Here is a 24,673-nt window from a genome sequence, read left to right as displayed (position 1 = left end):
ATGAAAAATAGAGGGGATCCCATTTTTTTTTTAATTGATTTGAAAAAAAAAATAAAAAATGAGGGGTTCTCCCCATTTTTCTAAAACCAGCCAAGGTGCAGCATACAGGTGGGGGCTCATATTATTAGGGTGGGAAGGGCCATGGTTATTTGTCCCTTTCCAGCCTAATAGCAGCCCGCAGCCACGATAGATGTGGCACATTCATTAGATGCGCCATTTCTGGCCCTGTTTCCTGCTCTTCCCATTGCTCTGGTGCGGTGGCAATCGGGACAATAAGAGGTTAATGGCAGCCCAAAGCTGCCACTAAGCCCTAGATTAGTAATGGCAGTCATCTATGAGACCCCCACATCACTAATCTGTAAGTGAAAGTAAATAAACACAAACACCCCAAAAATCCTTTATTTGAAATAAAAGACAAAAAAGCACCCTCTTTCACCACTTTATCAATCCCCAAAACACCCCTGCAGGTCCGACGTAATACACACGAGTTTCCACGACACCTCCAGCACTGCTACATCTGAAGCTCACAGTGAGCGCCATAGAAAATGACTGTCCACTGTAAGGTTCAAGCAGACTGAGCCGTGATCAGCAGCTGCGGCCACAGCTGGAATCCTCCACCTGTGACAGCAAATCACCTGAGTGACATCACTGCTGATCCTGCGGCTCACTTCACTCGCTGACTGAACCGCCCAGCAGGCAGTCATGCTCTATGGCGCTCGCTGTGAGCATCAGATGTAGCAGTGCTGGAAGCGTCGTGGGACCTATTGTGGATTACATCGGACCTGCAGGGGTGTTTTGGGGATTAATAAAGTGGTGAAAGAGGGTGCTTTTTTTGTATTTTATTTCAAATAAAGGATTTTTTGGGGTGTTTGTGTTTATTTGCTTTCACTGATAGTTTAGTGATGGGGGGTCTCATAGACTAATCTAGGACTTAGTGGCAGCAGTGGACTGCATTAACTCCTTATTACCCTGATTTCCACTGCACCGGGGCAATCGGAAGAGCTGGGTAAAGTGCCAGGACTGTCGCATCTAATGCGGCAATTCCAGGTGCTGGAAGCTGATATTTTTAGGCTGGGGTGCACAATAACCATGGGTATCCCTTGCCTGAGAATACCAGCCTCCAGATGTTGGCTTTATCTGTGCTGGGTAGCATATCGGGGGATCCTACGCAAATTTATTTATTTTATTGTACGATATAGACCCGCCCACTGGCGTCTGTGATTGGAATCCTCAGACACGCTGTCTGTGTGGGGGCGCGTCTGACTGCAAGCAATCACAGACGCTGGTGGCCGGGGGAAGCAGTGCATATTCAATGAAGGTAGTGAGCGGCCCGGGAAGTGAATAAGCGGCCGTGGGAGCAGTGTACAGCCGCCCTGGTGATTGGTAAGTATGAAGAGCTTGCTCCTACCTCTTTGTGCCGGATTCTGGTCCCCATAGACTTTATATGGGGAGCGGCATCTGGCCAGATACCAGGGATCAATCACCCGCCGGGCCTGGGTCTGCGAGGGATTGATCTGCCAGTCCTCTGAAATGCAGGGACAAAACACAAAAACAACTGACATGCTGCATCTCAGCTACGTCTTCAAAAACGCAGCCAAAAAAGATGTGTGGACAGCAAAATAGAAACCTCACAGACTTTGCTGGGGGAAGGAAATGCATGCATCTAGGGGCATATGACAAAACGTCACCAAAAAAGCACCAAAAACGCAGTAAAAGAAGCAGCGTGCATTTAGGGGTGCATAAGGGGTTAAATACTCCAGCGCCCCTCGGCTGCCCCCTGCACTGTGAGGATCACCCGTGGGGTTTGCTGGGGTTTTCTGCATCTTCAGATATTTACATTTATCATCACAAGCGCCATCAATATGAAAGACACAGTATAAAATGATGGCAAACTGCAAACCGCTGATGAGCGCCTCAGACCGGCATGTTCATATAAACGCAAGGTGTGAACTCGATATGAAGCCGCGCCTTGTTAATAAAGATTCCCATGTTGTGGGTGTGGCAGAAGTGACGTCACGCTGAGGGCGGAAGCGGCGCAGCGTTGTGTAATGCTGCCAGGAATATGTCTTTTTTCCTCTTATTCTACTTCCGGGGGTCAAAGAGCGTAGGCTTTGGGGCGTATACTGCTGCTTGCTGGCCGTGTAGCGGAGACACCAGAAGGGAGGCCTCGGTCGGATGAGGAAACCTCCGGTATTCGGAGCGGAGGACGCCATCCCAGTGTGTGCAGCGGCCGCCGCAGGAGCTCAGCTGAGAGGTGCGTGGTGCTGTGTGCGCGGCAGCGGGCACTGCTGGCTCCTGTACGGCTGTGACACCTCTCGGTATGTGACGGTCACAGGAGCACAGTCCCCGGCCGCCTGCTGTGCTGCGTGGAATGATCCCGCGGTGGCCGTCACATCTCTCCCCATAGCGGCTGGAGCTGTGCAGTGTAATGCGGTGCCTCCCAGAGCTGCAGGCTGGTATCACTGCGCTGCCCTGGGCTGCAGGGTCACCTGCCCCATAGTGCATCATGCCTGAGACTGCAGAGCTCTGCACAGCCTACCCTGCAGGGTGGGGGTAACACACCTGTCCAAGGGCAGGTGCTACAGGATGGCAAAATGGAACTGCGGAGCAGGGTAGCGTCGTAGCTGCGGAGCAGGGCAGCGTCGTAGCTGCGGAGCAGGGCAGCGTCGTAGCTGCGGAGCAGGGCAGCGTCGTAGCTGCGGAGCAGGGCAGCGTCGTAGCTGCGGAGCAGGGCAGCGTCGTAGCTGCGGAGCAGGGCAGCGTCGTAGCTGCGGAGCAGGGCAGCGTCGTAGCTGCGGAGCAGGGCAGCGTCGTAGCTGCGGAGCAGGGCAGCGTCGTAGCTGCGGAGCAGGGCAGCGTCGTAGCTGCGGAGCAGGGCAGCGTCGTAGCTGCGGAGCAGGGCAGCGTCGTAGCTGCGGAGCAGGGCAGCGTCGTAGCTGCGGAGCAGGGCAGCGTCGTAGGTGCGGAGCAGGGCAGCGTCGTAGGTGCGGAGCAGGGCAGCGTCGTAGGTGCGGAGCAGGGCAGCGTCGTAGGTGCGGAGCAGGGCAGCGTCGTAGGTGCGGAGCAGGGCAGCGTCGTAGGTGCGGAGCAGGGCAGCGTCGTAGGTGCGGAGCAGGGCAGCGTCGTAGGTGCGGAGCAGGGCAGCGACGTAGGTGCGGAGCAGGGTAGCGTCGTAGCTGGGTAGCGCCGTAGCTGCGGAGCAGGGTAGCGCCGTAGCTGCGGAGCAGGGTAGCGTCGCAGCTGCGGAGCAGGGTAACGTAGCTGCGGAGCAGGGTAGCGTCGTAGGTGCGGAGCAGGGCAGCGACGTAGGTGCGGAGCAGGGCAGCGTCGTAGCTGCGGAGCAGGGCAGCGTCGTAGCTGCGGAGCAGGGCAGCGTCGTAGCTGCGGAGCAGGGCAGCGTCGTAGCTGCGGAGCAGGGCAGCGTCGTAGCTGCGGAGCAGGGCAGCGTCGTAGCTGCGGAGCAGGGCAGCGTCGTAGCTGCGGAGCAGGGCAGCGTCGTAGCTGCGGAGCAGGGCAGCGTCGTAGCTGCGGAGCAGGGCAGCGTCGTAGCTGCGGAGCAGGGCAGCGTCGTAGCTGCGGAGCAGGGCAGCGTCGCAGCTGCGGAGCAGGGCAGCGTCGCAGCTGCGGAGCAGGGCAGCGTCGCAGCTGCGGAGCAGGGCAGCGTCGCAGCTGCGGAGCAGGGCAGCGTCGCAGCTGCGGAGCAGGGCAGCGTCGCAGCTGCGGAGCAGGGCAGCGTCGCAGCTGCGGAGCAGGGCAGCGTCGCAGCTGCGGAGCAGGGCAGCGTCGCAGGTGCGGAGCAGGGCAGCGTCGCAGCTGCGGAGCAGGGTAACGTAGCTGCGGAGCAGGGTAGCGTCGTAGCTGCGGAGCAGGGTAGCGTCGTAGGTGCGGAGCAGGGCAGCGTCGTAGGTGCGGAGCAGGGCAGCGACGTAGGTGCGGAGCAGGGCAGCGTCGCAGCTGCGGAGCAGGGCAGCGTCGCAGCTGCGGAGCAGGGCAGCGTCGCAGCTGCGGAGCAGGGCAGCGTCGCAGCTGCGGAGCAGGGCAGCGTCGCAGCTGCGGAGCAGGGCAGCGTCGCAGCTGCGGAGCAGGGTAACGTAGCTGCGGAGCAGGGTAGCGTCGTAGGTGCGGAGCAGGGTAGCGTCGTAGGTGCGGAGCAGGGCAGCGTCGTGGCTGCGGAGCAGGGGAGCGTCGTGGCTGCGGAGCAGGGGAGCGTCGTGGCTGCGGAGCAGGGGAGCGTCGTGGCTGCGGAGCAGGGGAGCGTCGTGGCTGCGGAGCAGGGGAGCGTCGTGGCTGCGGAGCAGGGGAGCGTCGTGGCTGCGGAGCAGCGCTGCAGGAGGGTGTTGGCCCAGAACGGGTGAGGTAGCTGTATAATTGTGCGGAGCAGGGTAGCGTCGTAGCTGGGTAGCGCCGTAGCTGCGGAGCAGGGTAGCGTCGCAGCTGCGGAGCAGGGTAACGTAGCTGCGGAGCAGGGTAGCGTCGTAGCTGCGGAGCAGGGTAGCGTCGTAGGTGCGGAGCAGGGCAGCGACGTAGGTGCGGAGCAGGGTAGCGTCGTAGCTGGGTAGCGTCGTAGCTGGGTAGCGTCGTAGCTGGGTAGCGTCGTAGCTGGGCAGCGTCGTAGCTGCGGAGCAGGGCAGCGTCGTAGCTGCGGAGCAGGGCAGCGTCGCAGCTGCGGAGCAGGGCAGCGTCGCAGCTGCGGAGCAGGGCAGCGTCGCAGCTGCGGAGCAGGGCAGCGTCGCAGCTGCGGAGCAGGGCAGCGTCGCAGCTGCGGAGCAGGGCAGCGTCGCAGCTGCGGAGCAGGGCAGCGTCGCAGCTGCGGAGCAGGGCAGCGTCGCAGCTGCGGAGCAGGGTAACGTAGCTGCGGAGCAGGGTAGCGTCGTAGGTGCGGAGCAGGGTAGCGTCGTAGGTGCGGAGCAGGGGAGCGTCGTGGCTGCGGAGCAGGGGAGCGTCGTGGCTGCGGAGCAGGGGAGCGTCGTGGCTGCGGAGCAGGGGAGCGTCGTGGCTGCGGAGCAGGGGAGCGTCGTGGCTGCGGAGCAGGGGAGCGTCGTGGCTGCGGAGCAGCGCTGCAGGAGGGTGTTGGCCCAGAACGGGTGAGGTAGCTGTATAATTGTGACAGCACATTCACATTACACTGATATGATTTCATAAATTGCAGCCTTGGTTTCTTTTGTTTCGGTTTGTGGGGACTTTTGGTTGTGGCCTCTAGATATTGTTTCCAGCAATGCAGTGGTCAGCAAAACCAGGTTGACAGGAAAGCGCAGCAGAGGAAGAGCAGCGTAGATATGTGACGGGGTGATACACCTCCGGATGACCTGTTCTGGTATATATTGGGCACAGTGAGCAGATCCATCATACACCTGGTAAGGATCAGTGCAAGAGCTGAAGGTTTGGACTTGGAGCAAATACTACAAGCAGTAAATGACTGAACTTCTGTAGTTTTGCAGATGAGGCTCCAGAATGTCTGTTCTGCCTTTCGTTGTACATTCCCCCATTTGATGTCACTACATGCGTTATTGACTTCAGACCTTTGTGGCTCACATAACCCAGCGTGCAGTGGATCGTGGGGAATCCTGCTGACCCCGGGACCCTTCTCTCATGGATGGATCGTCCTGGGATTACACTAGTGAAGTGAATGGGCAGATTATGCAGATGATCTGTAACCTGGATGATCAGGGCAGGGGTACATGTGAGGCACAACAGTGATCTCCAGTTTGTGTGACTGGACACGTCCGTACCACTGGTCTGCCACTTGCTGTCACACAGCTGAGGTGCAATCAATACATAGCAGTCAGATTGCAGATGTCACCTGTGATTTGCATTGGAGCCTGTGGCAAGTGAGTTGTGGGCATCTGGCAACAGATAATCCAACACAATTGGTAACATCTGCGACTGTGCTGCTGCAGATATGTCACAGGTCGTAGTGGAGCAACATAGGAAGTCGTTACATGTCGCAATGTGACACACTCCACGTGTGACTCCATATAGCCCTAAAGGAACCACACATTGACCATATAATGTTTAGTGATGCGGTGTCTGGAGAGAACGGCCCTTTAAGCGTATGTTCATACTGAGTTTATGTGGATCCTTGATCAGATTCTGTTACAAAATCCGCCCAATGGCCTGCTGTGTACAAGCTCCATACTCCAATGGAAATGCAGGCCGAGATGTGCAAAGCACTGTTTTTTCATAATGGATAAAGAAGCAACATGAGCTCTCGTGGAATTTCTCCTTAAAAAAAATGAACTGTTGAATCATTTGTACTAAAAAAAGAATAGTCCATATAGAAAATGAGAAAAACAATCAAAAACTACATAAAAATCCTTGTCTAAGTATTCCCATCTCCAAGAGCCTATCCTAATATGTGGTAGATGTGATATTAGCCTCCAATTAGGCCGGCGTCACACGTGCGATTGTAAAATCGGTGCGATTCTTATGAGTAGGATGAGCGCTGTCCGAGTGTTGATCCGTGTGCAATTGCAATGCGAGGCTGTGATTTTCTCATGATTGTAGTCCGTGAGCAATCCGTATTTAATCCGTATGTGATCAGTTTTTCCTCAGCAGCTATTAGTCATTACAGTCATGTACAGGAGCGTTTACAGTGTTTTCTGCTACATGATAGAATTGTATTTAGAAAACCGGATGTCACTAGGATGGTCGGCGTGCCGTCTGTGTGACATCTGTTTTTTTCTCGCACCCACAAACTTGCATTGGAGAGACTCGCCTGAGAAACTCTAGAAATCGCAGGATGCCGCTTTTTTTCCTCAGTCCGATTTGGACTGAGGAAGATAAAGCAGATCGGAGCTGCCTCATTGATTAACATTGGTCAGAGAGCAATGCAAGATTTTCTCACATTGCACTGGTGCGAGTCAATCACAAGTGTGATGCCAGCCTTAAATGTAGTATAGTTCATCTGAGACAGCCATGTCTGTTACCTCATTTGCAGGGCATTGCAGCTTGGGTATCCATGGATACAACCACCAAGCAACTGTCAATATATGATTGTAACCATGGCTATTAAAGCTGCCACGTCTGCACATGAGGTAAGAGGCATGGCTGTATTAGGAGAACTATCCTACATTTCTAATTGGAGGTATTTGCTAATATTATTATTACACCTACTGCATAATGGGATAGGGTCTTGGAAATGTAAATACTCCTTTAATGCGGTTGTCCATTATTGGACATACCCTACTAATGGGCAAAGTTTCTAGAAATAAAAAAAAAGTAATGTAATGCTTGGCGGAGCGTTCTTCTGTCCAGCAGAATAAAAAGGGATTCTTCCACTTGGACAAAATGTGAACCGAGGGCAGTGGATTGGGGCACAGTGGATTGGGGCACAGTGGATTGGGGCACAGTGGATTGGGGCACAGTGGATTGGGGCCTGGTAGACACACACCATTTTTTTATTCTAAACCTCTCAGCCCATTAGGTTTTCTCCAGTAGTGGACCACCACATTAAAGGAGTGTGTTTTCCTAGTAGCCTGTGTGCGTATAAAGATCAGAGTCTAGGGATGGCGTAGGACTCGGTCTTTACCTTCAATTCGGTGACTAAATCTTTTAGTTATAGTTTTATTTTTTAACAGGAACCTGTCAAGCAATTCATGCTGCCCAAACCGCGGAGAGAGCGAATCACAACCTGGCTGCACAATTTCAGACCGGTATATTATTTTCTGAACTGCTCCAAAGCTGCTTCAGGTGATTGACAGGTCTTTCCCTATGTGCCCACTGAGGCCAGTCAGTGGGCCGCCGGCTGTGGCGAGGCCGGTCAGTGGGCCGCCGGCTGTGGCGAGGCCGGTCAGTGGCCCGCCGGCTGTGGCGAGGCCGGTCAGTGGCCCGCCGGCTGTGGCGAGGCCGGTCAGTGGCCCGCCGGCTGTGGCGAGGCCGGTCAGTGGCCCGCCGGCTGTGGCGAGGCCGGGCAGTGGCCCGCCGGCTGTGGCGAGGCCGGGCAGTGGCCCGCCGGCTGTGGCGAGGCCGGGCAGTGGCCCGCCGGCTGTGGCGAGGCCGGGCAGTGGCCCGCCGGCTGTGGCGAGGCCGGTCAGTGGCCCGCCGGCTGTGGCGAGGCCGGTCAGTGGCCCGCCGGCTGTGGCGAGGCCGGTCAGTGGCCCGCCGGCTGTGGCGAGGCCGGTCAGTGGCCCGCCGGCTGTGGCGAGGCCGGTCAGTGGCCCGCCGGCTGTGGCGAGGCCGGTCAGTGGCCCGCCGGCTGTGGCGAGGCCGGTCAGTGGCCCGCCGGCTGTGGCGAGGCCGGTCAGTGGCCCGCCGGCTGTGGCGAGGCCGGTCAGTGGCCCGCCGGCTGTGGCGAGGCCGGTCAGTGGCCCGCCGGCTGTGGCGAGGCCGGTCAGTGGCCCGCCGGCTGTGGCGAGGCCGGTCAGTGGCCCGCCGGCTGTGGCGAGGCCGGTCAGTGGCCCGCCGGCTGTGGCGAGGCCGGTCAGTGGCCCGCCGGCTGTGGCGAGGCCGGTCAGTGGCCCGCCGGTGACACTGGGATGAGTTGGCAGGCATGGCACAGGATTAGTCTAGTCTCCCCTTATGGTCCCTGGCTGGCTATGATATGTGCTGTCCGTGGTTTGGGCAGCCTGATTCTCCTGACATTCCCTTTAATTCATGTAGTTTTCTTCAGGGTGCCACCATGTGATAATGTTGGATCAGCTCTGTGTATGTAACATCCATATACTAATTCTCTCTAATCAGAGATTACATGATGGATGATGTCAGACCACTGGAATCCAGTAGACCATAAGTAATGTTTGCTGTTTATGTGCCTCATTCTTTAGGCACTTCCTGGGAGCGGCCATATTGGCGACTCGCACCTCTCCTGTGTATTACATTACGTGTGCTCTATGGCAGGTGATATGAATGGCAGTAAACTGAGAAATCTCATAGCTTAGTACAGGCCCTCCAGGTGAGACCCCTTCTGTAGTGTATTGCAGGGGGCACATCCTGCCTGTCCTTCTGTGCGGCCCCCAGCCATTGGTCGCACACATGCTGCTGGTGTGTGCTGGCTGCTGCCCATATGTCTTTTTCAGGTCGCAGAGACTGCTCAGTACTAGTGCTGCCCGCATGCTGGTGATAGCTTTCATTTAGGATAGTGGCACGTTACATCTTTATCCACAGCTCAATCACATCCCATTTTGTTGGTCTCCTAGGTAACGCAAAAGCTTTTCATCCATATTTGATTGCATTTTAGGTCATGGTAAAGCAGATATAAAGTGAATGTGCAGCAGGGGCTCAAAGGGAGTTCCTTTATGGGTAAACTTTCCTCTATATTCATGTGTCAGTCCAAGGATGAACTGTGGAGTACAAACTGTCTGCAGGTCCCCGTCCTGAAATTGAAGGCCACGTAGGCATTATCTGAGGTAGTCCCGTGGCCAGTCTGTGCATCACGGCCAATACTCTATCCATGATACAGGGCCATCTGCACAAAGCCTTAAGCTGGCCATACACTCTTTATTTTCAGAGCTCGTTCATCTTCCAGCTATTCCTTCTAACATCTCAGCACACATGCATGTTCATCTCAGCAGAGCATGCAGGTGTTTCCAAGAAAAGCCGCTTATCTTCCCAGGGAATAAAACAATCCACAGTGAAACTCAGTATGCTTGATCTTTCTTTTTTCCCCAACATTATCCATCGCAGTAAAATCTGGAAGACCCCATAGATATAAGATGGCCATCTGCTCCTGCCGATATCTGCATGTTCGGGCGGCTAGATAATGAAAGGAAAAAGCTCAACTAGGGTCTTACTGTGACAAGGTGAGACCCCGTGATAACGGTTATGCTCACCTGGAAGAGGTGTCAGGCACAATCACCGGTAAAACTCAGAAACACAGCAGCTGCAGCCCCAAAACTGACAGTACTTCAATTTTCGAGCTGGAAAGGTTAAAAAGCCGCTTTTAACCCTTCCAGCTCGTACATTATATTGTATGGGCACCTTAAAGGGATTCCACCACTTCATATTCACAGATGTGTTTGGTACAAGATTTTGTAGCCCTAATACACTACTCAAAAAAATTAAGGATATTTGGCTTTCAGTGAAATTTCAGGCTGATCCTACAATGCCCTTTAACCTTTTCAGATGACCTTAATGTGACCTTCACTAAACTTCTGAAGCACAAGTCCAACTGTTCAGTGTTTCTGGACGGTTTGCACAACTTGCTGTTCTCTAACAAGGAGACTAATGGCAAAATTCAAGGCAGTTGTTTGATGCATGAATCTCCCAGTTAATTTCAGAGTTCAATTAGAATTGATATTAAACCATCCTCCTCATGCTGTTCACATTTGAACATCATGAGAGGACAGTAATTGATGAACAGTACTTCACAATTACAAGACTCTAATCGGGATGTTCTCAGACAGAAATATCCACTGAGCTCAGAGTGTCACAGAGTGTCATCAGCGGGTTGCAACTGAGATACAGAGAGACTGTAAGAATCACAGGCAGAGAAGTGGACGTCCTTTGGCCACATCCCACACTGATGACCGCTTCATTGTGAACAATGACCTTTCCAACTAGATGATGAATGCCACAAAGTCCAGGCACATTTAATCAAAGGGAGATGCACGCAAGTGTCACGTCAGACTGTTTAAAACGGTTTACATCAGCGTGGTCTGTCTAGACAACCTGCGAGGGTACTAACCACACCACCAGGCACAGGCGTAATTTACACTGGACGAGGGACTAGTGCGCCTCAGTGCTGTTCATTGATGAAAGTCGATTCATGCTGAGCAGAAATAATGGCCACCAACAATGTTGGGGACATCAATAAGAGCGCTATTCATCAGCCACTGTTGTCCCCAGATGAGCATTTGGTGGTGGTGCTGTTAGTGTGGGCTGGTGTGTCTAGTCAATGTAGAAGTATCCTACACTTTGTGAATGGTACAAGGTCAAGCCCCTACTTCTGGAATAACATCATTAATCCGGTCAATGTGCCTCTGCATCAACAACACCTGCCTAATTTCATCTTCATGGATGACAATGCTCCAGCTCGTCAAGGTCACCACATTATGGAACGGCTGCTGGAGACTGTGGTACCTCAAATGGAGTGGCCTGCATTTTCTCCAGACCTGAATCTCATAGAAAACCAATGGGATCAGCTGAGTCTCTGTAGAGGCTCATAACTTTGTACCCCAGAAACTCAATGACCTGAGGGCCACCCTTCAAGAGTGGGATACTATCCCTCAGTAGACAGTAACTCCGCTTGTGACCAGCAGGAGATGTGATCAGCTGTATGTACATTGTGGCTTGAAAGTTTTTGTGAACCTTTCAGAATTGTCCATATTGCTGCATAAATTTGGTAACTTAAAACTACATCAGATTTTCATGCAAGTCCTAGAAGTAGATGCCCTTGGGAGGGTTGTAATGGTTTTGAAGTGTGTCCATTTGTACAATCTCTTACTGAATTGGTGAGTTACAAACTATATTTAGAGATTGTTTTTCACCTTTTCCAGCCTGATAAGCATCAATAACTTCTTCTGAGGTCCTCAAGAATCTTCTTTCTTCGTGCCATGATGCACTTCCATAAACATTTGTTGTGAAGATCAGACTTTTATAAAAACCTGTTCTTTAATGGGATTATGCAGAACTTTTATTATTATTTGCTATGGGGCTAAGAAGTAGTGGCAGATAGTTACTAACTCCAGTACCTTCCTTTTCTACCCCTGCCAATCTCTGCTGGCCTGACCACACCTGCCGGCGATTCTCTGCTTCCGCTGACGTCACGGCATTAGTGCTGCATCTTCTCTTCCGCTCTGCTCTGTTGATGGGGTGTTTCTGCTAAAGTCATGCTGATTGACAGGCGGCTCCCCTCTGACTAATTTCCAGGAGTCAGCTATTTATCAGCATGACGACTGCACTGATGCCCCATCAACGAAGAGCTGCTTTGCTGCCGAGTGGTGAATTTGAGCAGCAGAATCCATGGGTCAGCCGGAAGAGATCATCACTGTGCAGAGCTATCTGCCTGTTTGTTCTCAGCTCAATACAAAGAAATAATAAGTCCTGGATAATCCCTTTAAATAAAATGCTCACCTAAATCACATCTGATTAACATTTTATTGATTGAAAACTTCATTGGTTCAAATTTCCTATTAATCTGAAGACCTGATTCATAAGTCTGTCATCTGTCTCCTGCATAATACACGGCCTGTTGATCAGTTTCATCAGCGTGTCACTTATGCCATCAGATTCGTCAGTAGTTTGTTTTTTTTCACTGAAGGTGGCATAAAAAAAGTCACAGCTTCTCCTACCCACTATAGTGTTAATCACTGACGGCACCCTGATGCCGTGCGTGTGTTGGCCATGACTTTCACAGACCCCTAGACTTGCATGGGTAATTTTCATCCATCACTTGGATCAAAAACAGACGTGTTGCTGTGATATTGACTCAGTCCACAGGAAAATGTGGACATGTGAATAGCCACGTAGACTTGCTGACCTCTGCACGAGGCCTAAACATTCCCATACGTTTCCCACTTATAGACGTGGTATTGGATCATTTCCCTCATTTTTAAATTGCTGAAGTCTAATATTTTTGACTCATTTGTTTGATTTGGTTTATCTTTTAGAACAAATGTGAAAATCTAATGTAGTTTTACGTCAGATTTATGCAGAAATATAAAAAAAATGTTAAAGGGAACCTGTCAGCAGAAATTTCGCAATAAACCTAAAAGATTCCTGTTCTGCAGCTCCTGGGCTGCATTCTAGCAAGGTTCCTGTAGTTATTGTGCCCCCTTTGAAACCTAAATAAATACTTTATAAAGTCTTACCTTTTTGTATGCAAATGTTTTTTTTATGGTCACGGGGGCCTGTCTTGCATCCATAATTCGCCTCCTGCCACTTTACGCCGTCCCCCATTGCTCATTTCCATACATGAGGACGCCGCCCAGTGCTCCCGAGGTCTCGCGCATGCCCAGTGACACTATTGCGGGACAGCACTGTGTAAAGCGTGACCGCTGGTGAGGTGATTGCGCAGGCGCGAGATTATGGACGGCGTTGTGATTGTCATCAGCAGCGTCATACAAGTACCCACCCATAATCTCGTGCCCGCGCTTTTCCCACTGCCTCCACCGTTATGCGCAAGCGCTGGCCATATGAACCCACGTCACCTATTACCGCAGGCGCGAGATTATGGGCGGGTACTTGGATGATGCTGCTGATGACAATCACAGCGCCGCCCATAATCTCGCGGCAGGAGGCGAATAAAGGACGCAAGACAGCCCGCCCCCGTGACCATAAAAAAACATTTACATACTTTATAAATTCTTACCTTTTTGTATTTATTTAGGTCTCAAAGGGGGCAGAATAACAGGAACCTTTCTAGAATACAGCCCAGGAGCTGCAGAGGGGAATCTTTTAGGTTTATTGCGAAATTTCTGCTGACATGCTCCCTTTAACCCCTTCAGCCCCCGGGCACTTTCCGTTTTTGCGTTTTTGTTTTTTGCTCCCCTTCTTCCGAGAGGCGTAACATTTTTATTTTTCCATCAATCTTGCCATATGAGGGCTTGTTTTTTGCGGGACGAGTTGTACTTTTAAATGAAACCATAAGTTTTACCATATAGTGTACTGTAAAACGGCAAAAAAATTCCAAGTGCGGAAAAATTGCAAAAAAAGTGTGATTGTACAATAGTTTTTGGGATATTTTATTCACTGTGTTCACTATATGGTAAAACTGATGCATCTATGTGATGCCTCAGGTCGGTGCGAGTTTGTAGACACCAAACATGTATAGGTTTACTTGTATCTAAGTGGTTAAAAAAAATTCACAAGTTTGTCCAATAAAAGGGGCGCATGTTTTGCGCCATTTTCCGAAACACGTAGCGTTCTTATTTTTAAGGATCTATGGCTCAGTTATGGCTTATTTTTTGCGTCTCGAGCTGACGTTTATAATGGTACCATTTTTGCGCAGATGCTACGTTTTGATCGCCTGTTATTGCATTTTGCGTAAAACTTGCGGCGACCAAAAAACGTAATTTTGGCGTTTGGAATAGTTTTGCCACTACGCCGTTTACCAATCAGATTAATTGATTTTATATTTTGATAGATCGGGCATTTCTGAACGCGGCGATACCAAATATGTGTATATTTATTTATTTTTTAACCCTTTAATTTTCAATGGGGGGAAAGGGGGGTGATTTGAACTTTTAGGTTTTTTGGTGTTTTTTTTATTTTTTAAAACTTTTTTTTTTACTTTTTTTTTTTATTTTATTAGTCCCCCTAGGGGGCTATAGCAATCAGCAATCCGATCGCTGATCGCTATCTGCTGATCACAGCAATACAGCTGTAATCAGCAGATTCAGTCACTTTGGTTTTCCCTCTGCTCTCGGCCGAGGGAAAATGAAAGTGAAACATCGTAGCAGCAGGCGTCATCACATGACCCTGTGCTACCATGGCAACCACCGATAGTCACGTGATAACACACGTGACTTCCGGTGGGGGCGGCGGTAAGTAACAAACATGGCCGCGCGCATTTAAATCTTGCTGCCAGACTTTGGCAGCAAGATTTAAGGGGTTAATGGCCGCGGGTGGAAGCAATTCCACCCGCGGCCAGCAGGCACACATGTCAGCTGTTGAAAACAGCTGATATGTGTGCCGATCCACGCCGCCTGCCCGCGGCAGGGGGCGGGGCTTAACGGGACACGATCCTGGACGGATAGATCCGTCCAAGGTCGTGAAGGGGTTAAGGGTTCACAAACTTTCAAGCAACACTAGGTATTTCAGGTTCTCTGCCTTCATCACAAACCCCACTGCTCTCCTGTTCTCAGAATGGCTGCAGATGGAGGCGCATGTCACCGGCCCTGCCCATTGATGTCCCACCCTGTTCTATCCAGCACATGTGTACGAAAAGTCTGTAGGCGTTTTGCAGAGACAGACCACTTTATTAGAGGCATGATGTAGGGGACATAGGGTGCCTAGTGGTGTCCAGTAAACATTTATAGCAATACCTAGAATTCTCAGCACTGTGTATGGCGTAGGAAAAAAAAAAATCCAGAGGATAAGTCTATGGGGACCAGAATCCGGAGATGAGATGAAAAACATTTGTGGAAGGGATGGAGGGGGGGTAGGAGAGCGCGCGCGTAATACTCACCTGAGGCTGTGTCATGGCAGCACATTCCATCCCCGGGTCACGCTTTTTCCTTCTGGAGCCGACAATTCAATATTCATTGTTTTGCCCGCCCACCGGCGTGTGTAACCGGTTGCAGCTAGAAGCGTCCCCACCCTGAGTGTCAGCGTGTCAGCTGACTGCAACCAATCACAGGCGGCAGGACAGCCGGTGGACAGGGAAAGCAGTGCAAGTGTCTTCGGTCAGTATGATGAACGTGCATGTGTTTCAGAAACACATGTACGCTCCTGTCAGAGTGTGCGTGGCTGTGTCGGTGATAAGCTGTTAGACTCATACAAGTCTGACATGACATCAGCCGGCACAGCCTGCGCTCTCTGAACATGAGCGTGCATGTACACAGAAACACATGCACGCTCCTGTCAGAAGTGCGCGGCTGTGCCGGTGATGCGGCATTTTTTTTTCTTTTATTTAAATAAATTAAAAAAAAAAAAAGACGTGCGGTCCCCCCTGATTTTCATCGCCAGCCATGATAAAGCCGGCGGGGCTGGTATTTTCAGCCCACAGCCGCCCGGTATTGCCGCATCTATTAGATGTGACAATCCCGGTGCTTTACCCGCTCTTCTCGATTGCCCTGGTGCGGTGGCAATCGGGGTAATAAGGGGTTAATAGCAGTGCACAGCTGCTACTAAACCCTAGGTCAGTGATGGCACAGGCGTCTGAGAGATACCTGCATCACACTAACCTGTAAATGAAAGTAAATAAACACAGAGAAAAATCCTTTACTTGGAATAAAATACAAAACACACACCCTCCTTCACCACTTTATTAACCCCCAACACCCTGCAGGTCTAGCGTAATCCACACGAGGTCCCACGCCGTATAAGCTCTGCTACATAATACAGTCAGTGGCCATAGAGCACGACCGTAGCTATGCAGACAATGACTGAGCCGCGATGACTGCACGGCAGGCAGATACTCTTACAGCCTGGGGGCGCGTCTCACTGCAACCAATCACAGACGAGAGGACGGCCGGTGGGCAGGGAAAACACGGAAAGCTGTGTGTATACGATGCACAGTACAGGAAGTGAATGCGTGACACGGAAGCAATGTGCCGCCATAACACCGAGTCTTGGTACGTATGAAACGCTGTTTTATTCCTGTTTTTATTTATTTTTCAATTATTTTCGCCAGTGCTGGATTTGGATCGTTCACCCAGAATTCCGGATCCGGCACGCGGAAATCTTTGATTCCACGCTGATCCGGACTTTTACAGTTTGGATCCGCTCAGCCCTATGTAGGACGCATCATTGTTATTATTATCATCCACATCAAGGCAGGACACAAATGCTGGACTAAAGGAGACCCTAAAGGTCAACACCACCCCTCTTCTGTGCAGATTAGTTTACGGCACAGGACAATCGCAGGCTCCGGAACCGCAGGTTCAAGTTTCTTAGGGGAGTAAAAAATAAAATGTGAAAAACAATTTATATTATTAAGAACCTAAATTAAAAACATTTTCCCAATCTAAAAAATGGGCGTATTTCGTATTTCCATGTTGCCATTGCTGACTCCAGTCTTGATTAGGGGTTGTGGTGAAACCCATTTCATTAAGAGGTGCATGTGCATGAAAATTGATGGTGTAAGATTTCTGGTGTTTAATATGTTGCATCCCGTCATGAATAAGCTGAGCTGGGGTCGCCATGATCCGTTTCGTCTAAACTCTGCGGCGCCTCATCTCCGCTCATTTTCTTTTGTCAGAGCTGGTTGAAACTCGCATGAAAACACCAAAAAATTGCAAAATGTGCAACCTAGCTCTTTTAAGTCCGATTTCATAGTTTCACAGTTTAAGGTTGAAGGTAGTGAGTTCAACCCATAGCCTAACATGGTGATCCAGAGGAAAGCAAAAACCCTATGGGGCAGACAGTAAGCTCCACATTAGGGGAAAATTCCTTCCCAATGGCAATCAGACTAGTTGTCTGCGTCAATGCCCAATCACAGAATTTAGTGCACATAACCAATAATATTATTTTCCAAGCAAAGAATCCCAGCCCTCCTTGAACCTTAGTGAACCAACCATTACAACATCATGTGTCAGAGAGTTCCCTAGCCCCGCTGCTCTTACAGTAAAGAATCTGCATCTGTGATTCTTATTAAACCACCTTTCCTCTAGATGGAGTGGATGCCCCCTTGTCCTTGTTGCAGGCCTAGGTATCAAAAGATCATTACAAAGAACTCTGTACAGTTCCCTCCTATATTTGTACATTTCAATAAGATCGTTCCTAAGTCTTCATTTGCAGTGCTTTCTGTACCAATTAGCTAAGTTGTTACTTGCGGTTTTTAGTGCATTTTGGTAACATGCTTGTCACTGGGCACGAGGGATAACAGCGGACCAGGGCTCCTAGACTGGCCCTTAGGCTAGGGTGCCCTAGCTGTTCCTAATCCCCGAGATATTTCTAATGGCAACCACGTCTAGGCCGCCTTCCTTACCCTGCTCCTGTCCATCCCTGATCTAATACCCCCTCTCTTCCACCCCAGGGCAGGCCTGGAGGAGTAGTAGAACCCACAGATTAAGACAAACTTTGAAACCAAAAACTATCACACAGCTAGCACACTCGGAGATATTAGACAATTTGTGATAAGGATGAAATAAAGAACAGGGAAGAAATAACCAGACGATGAGTGGATTTCCATAGCACACCAAGCAGCAGGCAATAAATCACCAACAACAAGAACACAACAGCACACGGACCGGTTTAACAAAAGCTATAGTCGGCATGGGAAGACAGATTCCTCCATCTTAAAAGGTTAGGAGTACCTGTGATAGGTCTCTCACATGTGATCCAGCAGGCTAGCAGAGATTAAGTCCTGCAAGCCCAATCCCTAATGAGCACACAGCTGGTTGACGCTTGAGCCTATCTGTGCAACTCAGAAGCTCCAGAGAAGGCACAGTGAGCAGTGTCAGATTCTGCAGTGTGAACAGCGTCTGATGCCGCCATGAATCAGCGAGTTTAGAGCCGCACCCCGTGTCACAATGCTTTATCGGATTTTTTCAGCTGCGTTTTTTTCTGTTTTGTATCATGTCTTAAATAAAGCTGCTTTGTTTCAAATAATTAGACACTTAGCTTTGATAAAACTTTACTGGTAAAACCATGTGCAGATTACATGTGTTTTTATTGCATTTCCACTGCAAAAACATAGTAAGAATGCATGTGTTTAAGGCTCCATGTGCACGCTGCGTTTTTTGTTGCGTTTTTTTTGTGTGCAATTTATTGCCCAAAACTGCACGTCTTCAGGCTATGTTGCCGTGGGGAAAGTGTCCTGAGGTTATATCCGCAGGACATTTTGCAGGAGCTCCCAGAAAACTGCAGCACAACTTTGTCTGTTTCAATGCTGCGGTTGTATTGCGGAATGTCCTGCGGATATGCTGCGGTCATTCTGCATTGAAGATACAGTACCATGGCTTCGGCACTGTATCCTCAATGCAGAGCAAGTGCTGGAGTGATGGAGATACTTACCTTCATCACGCAGCACTTCACTTTCCGGCTGTCTGTCTGCACATTGCCGGAGATGGTGGGCGGGCCTGCACTAGTTCTGGCTGTCACATGACCGGAGCTTGTGCAGGCCCCGCCCACCTCCTTCTGGCTCCACCACGCTCCTCTGCACTGGAGGAAGTGACTCCGGTGTCTTCTATCAAGGCAGGTAAGTATAGGATTGTGTGGAAAAATCCGCAGGAATAATTCACATGCTGCAGATTCTTCCGCAGGGAAATCCGCATTGTTTCTGCTGCGGAAAAAACGCAGCATGGGCACAGCACTCCCCAAATGCCATAGAAATGGCTGGGGACTCGCTGTACTGTGGATTTTTGAAAAATCCGCAGAATTTCCGCGAAAAAATCACGTCAAATTCCGCAGCGTGAGCACATAGCATTACTCCTCCCAGCAAAGTTTGAGAATTCAGAAATTCTGTGCGCACGTGGTTTTTGTCTTTTTTTGCGTTTGCTTGCAGTTTTGGGTTGACAAAAAAACCTGCACAGGTCAATTCTTAGTTTTTTTTTTTTTGTCCATCTTTTTTTTTTTTTTTTTTTTTTTTAGCCCTTACAGCTATTGATTTCATTGTGGCAAAAACATATGATTTTTGTTGCTGCATGTTTTGCCAGAAGGTGCAGTTTTGTTGTTAAACTACAATGTGCAGACATAGCTTATAATGCGGGACTTCCTCATCCCTGTCAAGTCTGCTAGGAAATCTACAAATAAAATGTGTTTAAAATCCATTTCAAATCATATGAAAAATCAGAGGCGCTGTGTTTTTACACACAGAAATAGGCAGTGGAAGCAATGCACCAAATACCGTGCTGATGGTAGGATCTGTTGGGAAGGCTGCTGCGGTACCTGGATCACAAAACGTGTTGTCACAAATTTTAAGTTGTGCAGATATTGTGATGATTGGAGTCTACATGCCATTCCTGGCCAATTTTGCCAATATGTCTACGCATGGCCTCGGGTCATGGCTACACCTGCCTATCAAGTTCATGAAATGTTACACCACTTACACCAGAAAAAAGACTCCATGTGCACGGAGCTGAAGGCCGCCTTCACACATGTGATTCTTGGTCTGACCATGGGCTGCCATGACTTGACTGGCCAGATTGTTGAGTTTGGGTCAGGAGAGCGGTGCTCGGTCCACACATGGCAGCCTGTACTCAGACCGTGGATCACTCGTGTGAAGACGGCTTAGTTCACAGAAGATGGAGAAATCTGTGACAGTAGTCTGCTGTAGATGGGGGGATGGTGGAGCGGTGTTAATGTAGTTACAGATGATGAGGAGCATCTCGTGTATACGTCATATACATATATATGATGTGTGTGAGCAGGTAATGGTTTATGTATAAGATATTGTGCTTCCCATTGTATATCCTAACAATGTTCAAGGTAGCTGAATTGTTCCCTCTCCGGGGCGCAGGCTCAGGGCCTGGAGTGATTCATGGTGTTCTGAATTTATCGTAGGAGGTACATTATCTTGTTTTGTTTCTGCTATGAGAGATGCCTGGTGACTAGAGTCTGCAGCACGATGTTTCTCCAATCCGTGAGCCATCGTCAGAATAAGCCAATTATACATCCATATTGTACATATCTGTGGAGTTATGTATTTAATGTGTATTTAGTTGATGCAGTTTTTCGCTGATTCGGCACGTTATTGGCTGTTCTCAGACTGAGATCATGTTGCAGCACAAACGCCCAAATGGTCTAAAAATGATACATAGAATGATACACACACGGGGTGGGGGTATGGTGGTGCGCACCCCGGGGAGGTGGTATGGCAGCGCGCACCTCAGGGAGGTAGTATGCACCCCGGGGAGGTGGTATGGCGGCGCGCACCCCAGGGAGGTAGTATGCACCCCGGGGAGGTGGTATGGCGGCGCGCACCCCGGGGAGGTGGTATGGCGGCGCGCACCCCGGGGAGGTGGTATGCACCCCGGGGAGGTGGTATGCACCCCGGGGAGGTGGTATGCACCCCGGGGAGGTGGTATGCACCCCGGGGAGGTGGTATGGCGGCGCGCACCTCGAGGGGGGTCATATGGGGGCGCGCACCTCGAGGGGGGTCATATGGGGGCGCGCACCTCGAGGGGGGTCATATGGGGGCGCGCACCTCGAGGGGGGTCATATGGGGGGCGCGCACCTCGAGGGGGGTCATATGGGGGCGCGCACCTCGAGGGGGGTCATATGGGGGCGCGCACCTCGAGGGGGGTCATATGGGGGCGCGCACCTCGAGGGGGGTCATATGGGGGCGCGCACCTCAAGGGGGGTCGTATGGCGATGCGCACCCCAAGGGGGTCGTAAACGTTCTCATGACCTTTGGGCGCTTTTGGCCAACCATTGTGTCTCCACTTCCCAATGATCAGACAGCAAGGCAAACCAGCATTTGTGGCTAACAGGTATGTGGCCCCTTAAGGAGGATTTCCCTTACTCCCCAAGATTTTCTGCATGGGCCTAGGTTGGGGACTCTTAAGAATTTCTAAGAATTAGAGGTCTGAGGAGATTAGCTATAGAGGCTGATAGAAGGTGGAAAGCTTCTCTGGTAGTACATGTAACACTATGGAGCGGGAGGCGGCTGATGTACGAAGCAGAAATGCACCGAGATCCTCTCATCAGCTAAGGGTACTTTCACACTTGCGTTGTTTTCCTTCCGTTACAATCCGCCCTTTTGGAAAACAGCGGAATCCGTTAACGGATTCCGCTGTTTCCCATAGACTTGTATGGTTGACGGATTGTGCCAAAAGGACCTGCGTTGCTTCCGCTGGGCGACGCTCCGTTGCTTCCGCCCAGCGGGAGGAACGCAGCATGTAACGTTGTTTTGTTGTTTTGAGCAGCGGAATCCTCAGGATTTCACTGCGCATGCTCTTCTTTTTTTTTTTTTTTTTTTTTTTTGAAATCACAAACTTTTTGTCTCGCGGTGGCCGAACGTTCAGCTGAGCGCCCGGCGGCAAGTGACAGCGCTCAGCTGAACGCATGCCCGCCATCTGGCAAGTGACAGCGCTCAGCTGAACGCATGCCCGCCATCTGGCAAGTGACAGCGCTCAGCTGAACGCATGCCCGCCATCTGGCAAGTGACAGCGCTCAGCTGAACGCATGCCCGCCATCTGGCAAGTGACAGCGCTCAGCTGAGCGCATGCCCGCCATCTGGCAAGTGACAGCGCTCAGCTGAACGCATGCCCGCCATCTGGCAAGTGACAGCGCTCAGCTGAGCACCCGCCCGCCGTCAAGTGAGAGCGCTCAGCTGAGCGCATGGCCGCCATCTGGCAAGTGACAGCGCTCAGCTGAGCACCCGCCCGCCGGCAAGTGAGAGCGCTCAGCTGAGCGCCCGGCCGCCAGCAAGTGACAGCGCTCAGCTGAGCGCCTGCCTGCCGGCATGCTCGGCCGCCGGCAAGTAACAGCGCTCAGCTGAGCGCCCGGCCGCCGGCTATTGAGAGCGATCAGCTGATCGTTCACAATAGTCTGCTGCCGGTAAAACTGTAAAGAAGAAAAAAAAAAAAAAAAAGCTTTCCGTTGTTTTGTACGATCCGTAGCATCTGTTGTGCCACTATATGCAACGCATCCGTTGCATCCGTAACACAACGCAATGCTACGGAAGCCGTCCAACGCAAGTGTGAAAGTAGCCTAAAGGCCCAGTCACGCGAAACAACTTACCAGCGATCCCAACAGCGATACAACCTGATAGGGATTGCTGGTAAGTTGCTAGGAGGTCGCTGGTGAGATGTCACACTAAGCAACGCTCCAGCGATCCCACCAGCAACCTGACCTGGCAGGGATCGCTGGAGCGTCGCTACACGGGTTGCTGGTGAGCTGTCACACAGGCAGATCTCACCAGCAAACCAGTGACCAGCCCCCAGCGCCGTGTGGAAGCGATGCTGCGCTTGGTAACTAAGGTAAATATCGGGTAACCAACCCGATATTTACCTTGGTTACCAGCGCACACCGCTTAGTGCTGGCTCCCTGCACACCTAGCCACAGTACACATCGTGTTAATTACCCGATGTGTACTCTGCTACGTGTGCAGGCAGCAGGAGCCGGCTTTTGCGGATGCTGTAACCATGGTAAACATCGGGTAACCAAGAAGCCCTTACCTTGGTTACCCGATATTTACCTTCGTTACCAGCGTCCGCCGCTCTCACACTGCCAGTGCCTGCACTCCTAGCCACAGTACACATTGGGTTAATTACCCGATGTGTACTGTGGCTGTGTGCAGGGAACAGGGAGCCGGCACTGACAGCTGAGAGCGGCGGACGCTGGTAACGAAGGTAAATATCGAGTAACCAAGGTAAGGGCTTCTTGGTTACCCGATGTTTACTGTGGTTACCAGCGTCCGCAGAAGCCGGCTCCTGCTGCCTGCACATTTAGTTGTTGCTCTGTCGCTGTCACACACAGCGATGTGTGCTTCACAGCGGGACAGCAACAACTAAAAAATGGCCCAGGACATTCAGCAACAACCAACGACCTCACAGCAGGGGCCGGGTTGTTGCTGGATGTCACACACAGCGACATCACTAGCAACATCGCTGCTACGTCACAAAAGATGTTCCTTAGCAGCGATGTTGCTAGCGATGTTGCTTAGTGTGTGACGTGGCCTTAAGACCACGGAGCTGCAGCACTTACCGGATGCCTGAATGCGGAAAATGTATTACTAGATGGGTCTGAGTGCAGCGAGGACCTTGGAATTGGGTTCATGTTTTACGCGGAAGAGAAAAATGTTATCCTGTAAGTGGCTTGGCCTTGGTGCTCTCTGCACCTTTCTGGTTTGTCATCTGTTAAATAAAGCTGTTTGGCTTTTGAAGCTTCTTGGTATTGACATGATAGGTGCTGATTATAGGCGATTTTGATGCATTTCTGCCAGGTAAATGCACTGACAGCGCAGGTGTCTTTACCTATGTATTTTCTGAATCTAATACTAGTCTATGGGGGTAATCCGCACAGAATCAGTGTAACCACAAGAGACATGGACATTCTGGGGATTGGGATAATGCACCGCAGGTGAGGTTACACAGCATGAAAAGAAGCTCAGTGGGCAGGAGATTTCTATTAATCCCATGCACTTTCTACTGTAAAATGCTGATAATTTGGACACTGAAAATGCGCAGCATTGAAAACGTGAGTAACCCTGATCGTGGGAGCGTACCCTAAAGCTGGGGTCACACTAAACGACAGTGACGTCGCTGTTACGTCACCATTTTCTGTGACGTAGCAGCGACCTTGTAAGTCGCTGTTATGATCGCTGCTTAGCTGTCAAACACAGCAGCCGAAGCAGCAATCATAACGACACGCGTCGCTGTGCTGCAACATGTGCAAGAGAGCAGGGAGCCGCGCACACTGAGCGCTGGCTCCCTGCTCTCCTAGCTACAGTACACATCGGGTTAATTAACCCGATGTGTACTGCAGCTACATGTCACAGTGCAGGGAGCCGCGCACACTGCTTAGCGCTGGCTCCTTGCTCTCCTAGGTACAGTACACATCGGGTTAATTAACCCGATGTGTACTGCAGCTACATGTGCAGAGAGCAGGAGCCGCGCACACTGCTTAGCGCTGGCTCCCTGCTCTCCTGGCTACAGCACACATCGGGTTAATTACATGATGTGTACTGCAGCTACATGTGCAGAGAGCAGGAGCCGGCACTGGCAGCGTGAGAGCGGCGGAGGCTGGTAACGAAGGTAAATATCGGGTAACCACCTTGGTTACCCGATGTTTACCTTGGTTACAGCTTACCGCAGCTGCCAGACGCCGGCTCCTGCTCCCTGATCGCTTCATTTCGTCGCTCTCTCGCTGTCACACACAGCGATCTGTGCGTCACAGCGGGAGAGCGACGACTAAAAAATGAAGCTGGACATTCAGCAACGAGCGGCGACCTCACAGCAGGGGCCAGCTCGTTGCTGGATGTCACACACAGCGACAGCGACGGGACGTCGCTGCAAGTCACAGAAAATGGTGACGTAGCAGCGACGTCGTTGTCGCTGTGTGTGACACCATCTTTAGGTATTAAAGTCTCTGATTAGCCATCAGATTAGGAAATGTCACATTGTGCAATCTGAATTACACAGAAGAGCAAGATGTGCCGTGAAGATGATACAGCAAGGTCCGAGGATGG

At 51.1% G+C, this 24,673-nt stretch overlaps 1 protein-coding gene across 7 annotated transcripts in view; it reads left to right on the top strand.

Annotated features, from left to right (window-relative positions):
* The first annotated feature begins 2,079 nt into the window (after nt 1-2,079).
* LOC142256662 (epsin-1-like) overlaps nt 2,080-24,673 on the top strand; it is a 139,437-nt gene continuing 116,843 nt past the window's right edge. For 4 of the 7 annotated variants that reach the window (XM_075328477.1, XM_075328476.1, XM_075328473.1 and 1 more), the window contains exon 1: nt 2,081-2,254. The gene's annotated coding sequence lies outside the window, so the exon portion shown is untranslated. Of the gene's footprint in view, nt 2,255-24,673 lie in introns of all 7 variants that reach the window. The other 3 variants (XM_075328474.1, XM_075328472.1, XM_075328471.1) reach the window with 1 other exon arrangement.

This window comes from Anomaloglossus baeobatrachus, chromosome 11, assembly GCF_048569485.1.
Source record: "Anomaloglossus baeobatrachus isolate aAnoBae1 chromosome 11, aAnoBae1.hap1, whole genome shotgun sequence".
Classification (NCBI taxonomy): domain Eukaryota; kingdom Metazoa; phylum Chordata; class Amphibia; order Anura; family Aromobatidae; genus Anomaloglossus; species Anomaloglossus baeobatrachus.
Note: the sequence above shows the minus strand (reverse complement) of the source record. Positions and strands in the feature narration are given on the sequence as shown.